The sequence below is a fragment of the Aythya ferina genome (assembly GCF_964211825.1).
Source record: "Aythya ferina genome assembly, chromosome: 13".
NCBI classification, from domain to species: Eukaryota; Metazoa; Chordata; class Aves; order Anseriformes; family Anatidae; genus Aythya; species Aythya ferina.
Window position 1 is genome coordinate 9,031,811 of NC_140311.1, and position 8,437 is coordinate 9,040,247.

The 8,437-nt window shown below is 42.7% G+C and overlaps 1 long non-coding RNA gene across 1 annotated transcript; it reads left to right on the forward strand.

The window, feature by feature from the left end:
• The first annotated feature begins 972 nt into the window (after positions 1-972).
• On the forward strand, positions 973-6,721 carry LOC311443703. The gene is made up of 3 exons (XR_014697434.1): positions 973-1,106; positions 3,879-4,035; positions 4,894-6,721. It is a non-coding gene; the product is annotated as an uncharacterized lncRNA (long non-coding RNA).
• The last annotated feature ends 1,716 nt before the right edge of the window (positions 6,722-8,437 follow it).

The following is an 8,437-nucleotide window of genomic DNA, read 5'->3' on the forward strand; positions in this document are numbered from 1 at the left end:
CTCTGAAGGGTGTAGCTGCTCTGTGACTGCCCCTGTCATTTTGTACACCTACAAGTCAGAGCATTATCCCACAATTGCAGGGCAAAAATGTTGGGCAGAATCAATAGTGCCCTGATGGATTTTGTGTTTCATTCACTTCTAACAAGGGAGAGACATTAAGAGACAGGACAACGGATCAGGCAAGGATGCATTAAAAACAAGAAAAAATAAAAAAGCAGAAGTACGGGTTGTGCACATTTGTCATCCTGCAAACATCCTGAAATAGCATGTGTGATTCAGAAGCAAGCCCAAGGCACAGCCACCCTCCTGGCAGCTCCCTCTAAAACCACTCACAGCAGCCACAAGACCCCACTGCTTAAAGGCCTTTGTTCAGCTGGCCTAGCTGTGACTTTAAACAGCTCTGGGCTGCACCTGCAGTAATGAGTATGATCAAGTCTAAGAAAGTGGGACATAAATAAACAAAAAGCAGGTTACACTTACAGCTAAATCCAGTTACAACCTTAATTTGCACATTTTCTCTTTGAAAGCAGCTGTTTTATCTTCTATACAGAGCTTCCACATACCCTTTGCAAAGTCACAGAGGTGCTTTGCCTCAAAACCAGTGCAGCCCTGAAGGACCATGTCTGACCTACCCACGGTGCCCTCCATGTGAGCTGCAGGGCAGAGCCCTTCCAGCAGCTTTAGTTGGCAGACGTTTCTCAGCATCTTCCAGCATTTTAGTTAGCCCTAGCTTTCCAGGAGAAACACTCTAAAACTTAATAGCAATCTTTATCTTAAATCCCACTCAGTTGCTTGCTGTAAACAACACAAACTATGCATAACTGTAAAGAGCTGGCTGTTACTAAATCTGCACCTGTGGCTCTCAGTTTATAAAACCTGCACCTTGTTTGCATCCCCAACACCTTGTTATAAAATAGAACATGCCACAAAACACTTTAATTTTTTTTTTTTTTTTTTTTTTTTTTTTAAATACAGCTCTCCTCCTTCGTTGCTTCTTTCTGAGGTTGGTGTGACTGCAGGCATGTTCACCTGTTTCTCTTAGAGCAGAGCAGCCACATGCTGTGAAGCAGAACTGCCATTTTCTATCTACATGCAGCAGGGAAGAGGTATGTATGTGAAGGTTGTTTGCAATCTGGATTTTTAAAAAGTCTTAAGTTATTGAAAAACCTCCAGAGAAGTATTCTAGCACAGCTCTTTGTGACTAGTCATCCCAGGAAAAAGACATGGGTGTTCCCAATTTCTGTGGATAGCTTTGTTATCTTGTTGCTTTGTTTGCTGTTACTTGCTATATTCCTGTAGAAATGGGTGTCATTCTAGCAATCGCAGGTGCCCAGCCCCTGTGAGTACGTGCTGCTAGGGCTGTGATAGCCTAGAAGCACACTAATAAGCTTTTGTCTCTGTTTACAGATCTTCGGCTGTATTTGTTAAACAGCAAAGTATAGCTGAAGTGTAATATTTAAGAGACCTTGTAGATGAGGTCTGCCGGTTGCAGACAATAGTAGAGAGGAAGCACAAGATGTAACTGCTTTTAATAAAATATTTATTATTTACTGTTCCAGTATTTTCTGCAATTTGGGGGAATGTTGTGACTAAGCTTCCATTAACACCTCTTCCATGAGACTGCGCTGTTCTTTCAGAAATCGCATGTACAAAAAAAGAAAAAAAAAAAAAAAAAAAGATTAATTTCTCTGTGAGACCTGGCTTGGACTTTGCAACAGCTAAAACTAATTGCAGAGCAAAGCTGTGTTTGTTCAACCCTACCTACCTGTGGTGCTCTGAGAGCCCAGGCACCAGCTGTGCTGACTCTGCCCTTGCAGTTCTGCTCTTAGTCCACAACTGCCTAAGTAACATGGTCCCTCTGCCACCACCTCCTGCCCTGGGAGGAAGCCTGACCTTATGTGTCCTGAGCAAGGCTTCTGGCTTCTCCCGTGACAACTCATGGCTTTTTTGTTTGTTTGCTTTAATCCCCAGCACAGCTATTTTCAGGTATGAAAATACCCACTTGGTGGGGTGGCACAAGGTTACAGCAAGGTGAGGTGTAGGGGTGTTATCCAGGACAACGGGGTCAGGCTTCTCAGCCACTAAGCAAGATAAATGCCAGCACTAAGTTGATGACTCCTTTTTAGCTGCAGCCAGAGGAGTGGAAATTGCTACAAAAGGCAATTCAGACGTTATGGATCCTGCTGCTCTATCGGTGTTGCTTCCAAGGCACTGTGTGACGGGGAAGATAGTGTTATGCAGGGATCCCAGCTCAGAGCTCTTACCTTCAGTAGAGGCTTGGATTGAGCAGTGCTTTACAGCTGATGGTGATCTCAGTGGCCTTGTAGAAATAAATATGACCATTACACACTGAAAATAGATTTTTACTAACTAAGGAGAAGCTTGTATTTTCCTGTGTGGATAAATAGAAGCATTTGGTATACGTAAGGTGGGGTAGGGAAACCAACCAGCCAACCTGGAAGTGACACTTTGTCAAAGAACCATAAACTTGGCTTGAGAAAATGACTGAGCAACAAAAGTTGAATCACACTTCTATGCTAAGATGCTTAGCAAGTCTATTGTTTAGGAAAATGACTTCAGCTTGCTTTCTGGGAGCAAGACTGGAGAAAACGGTTTTGGAAGAAAAGTGACAGGACAACTCAGTCATGGTCCCCCAGATACATGTATTTGTGTTTACATATTATCCAGAAAATGATCACATCTAGTTATTTGCACTGATTCAATTATTCACTGTTCAGAAAAGAAATGGGACAAACGCAGTAGGAATTGTTATCTACTTAGAAATTGTTAGTAGTTGTTATAAAGCAGCTTCAGCTGACCCTGATTCAGTTTAACATTTAACCTACTGTTTAGTCTCTAAGCTTTCTTTTATTTATTCTCCTGAATTAGCTAAAACCACTGAGTTCCAGCTCTCTCCTTTTGAGGTCAGAACTAGGATGCCTTTCTGCACCAGGTAACTGTTAGCATTGATGGATGGCAGCTGCAGATGTGGGAGGAACAGATCAGTATACTCAGGACATTTCAGTTGTAGTAGCGGTGGTTTGTGACACATGATTCCTAAGTAAAATATTCTGAGAATTTTGTTGCGGTCCTTGAAGTCCCTCAGACTAGTAAATTAGAGAATTCAAAAGGATGCTGGAAGGTTTCTTTTGGACTACTTGCCACAGGAGAAGAACTTTCCCATTCAGCCTCTGTAGAACATCAGCTAAAAGTTATCTTGTAGTTTGCTATGTCAGAAAAATGATGAGCATATTTAATACATCTAACCCCACACATTTAATAGATGCATGTGGCATGGCCAAAAGCTTCAGGGGTCTATACATCGATTGAGCTGCTTCCCCAGAGGAGCTGTTGATCTAGAAGTAAAGCAACTGCAATTATTTCTTTGCCCAAAAGCAAGTGACATGGGAAAAAGAGTGCACTGCCTAATACCAAGTGATTTTTAGATTTGCCTGGGCTTGATGTGGGGTTCTCCTTAGTGAGCTTGTTCAGGATGGGGGACTTCAGAAAGAACATGCTGTCTGGAGATCTATGTTTGGCCTGTTTTGTTCTGCATTTGTCATGATGCAAAGCAGCAAGTCCAGGTAGCTCTGCCTTGTGAACCTCAATCAAAACAATTCACATATGTTGAGAAATAAAAGCTTACATCTTGGTGAGAAACAGCACATTGGTGTGCTTTGCAGCCCCAGTGATAACAGGCAGTAAGGAAATTTAGCTTCTCTCCCACAGGAATTTGACATTTAAACCTTACCAGCCTTTCTGTTTAGGAGAAGACTCACTGGCTTTAAACAAAGTTTCCCCAGTAATGATGCATTTAATGCTGTGTTTCTCTGTTCGTGCAAAATGTACTTATTCCTGCCATGTTACCTTCTTTCAAGCCTATCTGCAGGCTGTGGGACTCCAAGGGCCACTGTGAGCACCACTTGGGTGATTAGATGCCACCATCCTTGTGGAAAAGGACCCAAATCTGTGTAGTGGTTCCCATGCTATAAACTCTGTGGATCTCTTAGAGAGAAGACCTAAAACGTCTTTTTGGTAAGAATGACAAAGATGCCAAGAATGATAGAAAAGCCAACATGCTCATACTGAAAGCTATTAAGGGTGAGCGTCTTCAGACCTTGCTTAATGATCTTGGCATTATGGGGATTTTCCTTCATAATCAAGTGCAGGTGGTGATGTTCTGAGAGCAACATTTTTGAATTACAATAGGGCTTATCATTCTTTCTTGGAAAATACATTCCTCTACATTGAGGAGGAGACGGGTGGGAAACTGACATATCTGCTTCAGATCACAGACTAAGGGTACGTTGTACTGACAGAAGAAAAACATACAGAGACTGATACCAGCTGTGGTTTGCACTGATAATCCCAAGAGTTCAAGTCATCTTCCAGATGAGCTCTGCACAGGACTCACTGATACAACAGTTGCTCAGTTTCCTGTTCAGTGCAGTAGCATTCTGTCTTCCAGCCTCGGTGTCCCTTGGGCACAGCTCCTCAGTTGTGCCTTGTGTGTATCAGACTGATTGCCCCATGCCCAAATGCTCCCAAACATTTCCAGGAGTGTTCAGGGTGATGAGATGCCCCTAGTTACTGACCTGAAGTGATGGCTCTGCCCTTTGTCCAAGATTCCAGCAGCCTGGTGTGGGCAGGACAGGGTGAGTGTGTGTGTTTGTGGGGGGGGGTCAGCTCATGCATTATTTTCTGCCCTGAGCACTGCAAGGGCTGAAACCACTCTTGGCAGACCTGGCTGCTACCCAGCTTCCTTCCATTGATTAGATGAAACAAATGAACTCATGCAGCTGCTGTAACAAGGTATCTGAAGACAAACAGGGTTGCTAAGCAATTAGTGTCCAAACCACATCTAATTAGTCTCTTGGGTACATCTTATTACAGGGCAAAGCAGAGGATGTCAGTCTGGGTATTACGCTGGGAGTATGTGATTCCGATCTGGTTTGGACTGGTGCAAGACAGGAGTGTAAGTGTGACACTGATAATTCCCAGGACATGCCTGGGGAGAGACCGTCTCTTGTTCTCACTGAGGTGCTGCACGTGGTTTGTGTTGGCAGGGGAAGGGCTCTCTGTAAGCTATGCACAGCCTAGTTCATGTGCAGGAGACAGCAAAGCCACATCAACTGGACTCCAAAGCCAATTCTCAAACTCCATAAGAAGGCAGTGTTTGCTGGCTCTGACTTGCTGACTCTGACTTTGCTGACTCTGGCTCTGCCTTGTCTGACTGGAGTGGTGGGGCAATGTTGCTGCTGTGTAGCACTTGCCTTCCTGTCCAAGCACAGCTCAGTCTGCACGACATGAGGCCCCAGCTCTTGAATGGGAGCTATTAATGGAGAAATCACCCCCTCACGCACCCCCCAAAAACCCAGTCCTGTTGCACAAGGTTCACCCACAGAACTGGAAACTTCCAGTTCTGCAAATCCCAATTTCTGATAATGTCTGAGGTGACTTCCTACAAAAAAATGTGGTATTCTTCTTCAAGGGCTTCTAGTAAATAACATAGAGCTTTCTTAGCCAGATGCAGCCAGACATTCAAAGCTGATCAAACATTGCTGTTACATTCTAGATCCAAAACTAGACAGAATCTGAATGGGGACCGAAATCCTGTATAGTAACTGTTGGTAAATCCCAGCAAGCCATACGTCTGTGCTGAAAGGAAAACAAAGACATGCATTGGTTGGCTTTGGTAGAGCAGAAACAAATTTGCCTTCTCAAATCTGCTGACATGTTTTATCAGGATGATATGAATGAATGCACCACACTTGCCAATACAGCGCAGATTGGCAGCAGAAGATAAAATAATTATCTGAAAAGAGATGACAAACTTCTTGACAGTGTGTACTGGGCTGCTATTTGCCCTTCCTTCACTGTGTATTGCGCTTTTGAGGAAGATGCACCCCATCAGAAAGCCTGGCTGCTGGCTGTCCCTCTGGGAAAAGAGCAGTAGGGGAAGTTTTGGAACAGAGACTGGTCACTTGAGACCTGCAGCACCTTGCATGGCCATGCCATTATTCCCATAGTCCTGGAACTCTGCAGAAGCAGAGAGGGTCTTTGGCTTGAACAAGTATTATTTTTTAAGCCTGAGAAATTCTTGCTTCCCATTTTTAGTTCTTCCATAGCATCTGGGCTCTGTATTATCAGTGTGAACAGAGAACTTGCAATGAAAGGGGCAGGAGCTGAAGATGAAAAATTACCCTCTGCCTTTTCACCTCTCTGTTTGCTGGAGAATATCTGATTTTCTTGGCAAATACTGTCAAGAGAATATTTGTGACCAAGCTTGCTCTCATGGATGTGAATTCTGCTGTGCCTCTTAGGCTTGTTGCACTCTCAGATGATTTCACCACTTCACAATCCAGCTCTTATGATAACATTTAACACACACTTGCTAAGCCATGCAGTGCTAAGGTGGCATAAAGTTCAGTGAAGGATAGCATTGAGCATAGTCTGTTTCTGTACTGTCTCCGTCTTACAAAAATGCAAGCAAATAACACAATGAGCTGAGATGATGTAACTTTTCAGGGAAGGGAGTAGAAATTTATTGACACTGCTAATGTGATTTAGCAAACTGAGCAAAATAACGTGGGGTTATCTGTTCATTCTTGTTCATTGTGTGGGTTTTACTTTGTCAGTTGTTTTAAAAAGCAACCAGCAATTTCTGAGAATGCTGAGTTTAAAAAAAAAAAAAAAGTGGGGAGGAGGGGAGAGAAATCAAGCATTTCTATAGGTTAGTAAACACGATTAATCCAAGTCAACAACACTGAACAAAAGAAAATTCAGTGACCAGTAGATACTCAGAAAAGTTTTGTTTTAAATATTACTTAACAAGACTCAAATGGGATCTAGTCTTCAAACCACGACACATGTAAAGGTCTTACATCTGGGCTTATGGTCAGATCTTTTTTTAATGTCCTCAAAAAAATACAAGTGCTAGTAGTAAAGCAGATGGTCACTGGGGCTTTTGCATGACAAATTGGTTTATGCTCTGCATTCCTTTAAGAAAGTGCCTGGCACAAAATATGCTCTTCTCATCTCCTATGACATGTTCCTCTCATAGTTGCTGCTCCCCATCATTGCCCTGCTCCAGAGAAGCCCTTTGCTACAGGGCAAAGCAGCAACTTGGCCACAAGACCATCTACTCTCAGCAATGGTGGGGTCTGAATTGCAGAAAATGAAAGGCTCATGCAGCTGCAGACAGGGTTATTGTTCATTTTTTTTTCACTAAGATGTTCAACTAAGTTCAGGCAGGAGGAAATTCATTGACTAAGACCTCTCTCAGCCTGTCTGACCCTGACACAAAGATCACATCTCCAACAATTTGCTGATCACTCCTTAAAAAGCTATTAAAGATTTTCCTTCACTGTGTCGAGAGTTGCAGCTTACATTTCCCACTGGCTATCGGGAGGGACTGGAAAGATGGGTGCAGACAATGGCAGTATGGCTGTTGGAAAGGAAACCTGCTATAGTGGCAGCTGCAGATGCTGATATGGTGTGGAATGGAGCCTGTAAATTATTGAATGGGTCTGGAACTTGATTCAATGTATACAAAAGAACCTGAAAAAAAACCACAACTGAATATTCCCTATCTTGTCAGGACACTGGTATATAATAAATAACCTCTATAAAAATGTTTACCTCCTTTATTCCCAGTAGTGAAAGCTTCTGATGAAATACAGTACTTTCATGAGAACATTTCTGGTTCTCTTCAAAAGCTAAGGGAGGTTCACTGAATAGCTGAAAATGTGATTTGTTCGTATTTGCCACCAAAATGATCAGTTCTGACATTTTAACATAATCCAGAACTTCTTTTCCCAGTTCTGTCACCGTTAAGGATTTCATGTAGGGGGGACGTCTGGCAGTGGTGCTTTCAAGCTGCTCCTAGAGAGCCATGAAGGCATTCCATGAAAAATACTTTTATAGGCAGTTTATCACAAATTATCAAGTGGTATAGGTCTGGGAGGCAGTACCCCCTCCCACAGCCCTACCTTAACTTGGATAGGGAATAAAATGGGAATAAACACCCATTTTCCTCTTGAGCAGAGTTGGGGAACTCTTAAATTCTCTTAAAAGGCTTTTATTTCTCCTGAACCTGAGACCTGGTGGGATGTAGTGGGATTAATCAACTTCTTTTTTTTTTTTTCCTACTATTTTTTTTTTTTTTTTTTTTTTTCAGATGATAGTGGTTTCTCAGAAAACAGAGCCAGTTCTAAACAATTTATAGGCTTATGCAAAAGAAGTAAATCAGTCTTGTTCTAGTCTCTAGCTGCTTGGGCTGTGTTCTCTTTTCATTGCACATGAGCAACTCCATTACCACTAGCATACAAATGCAGATATTTGATCTCAGTCTTTCCTACAGTGAGAAAACCCTCAGACATGCCACGTGTCCTGCAGCCAGGCCTTGCTGCATGTCAGACCATTTATTCTTCTTCAT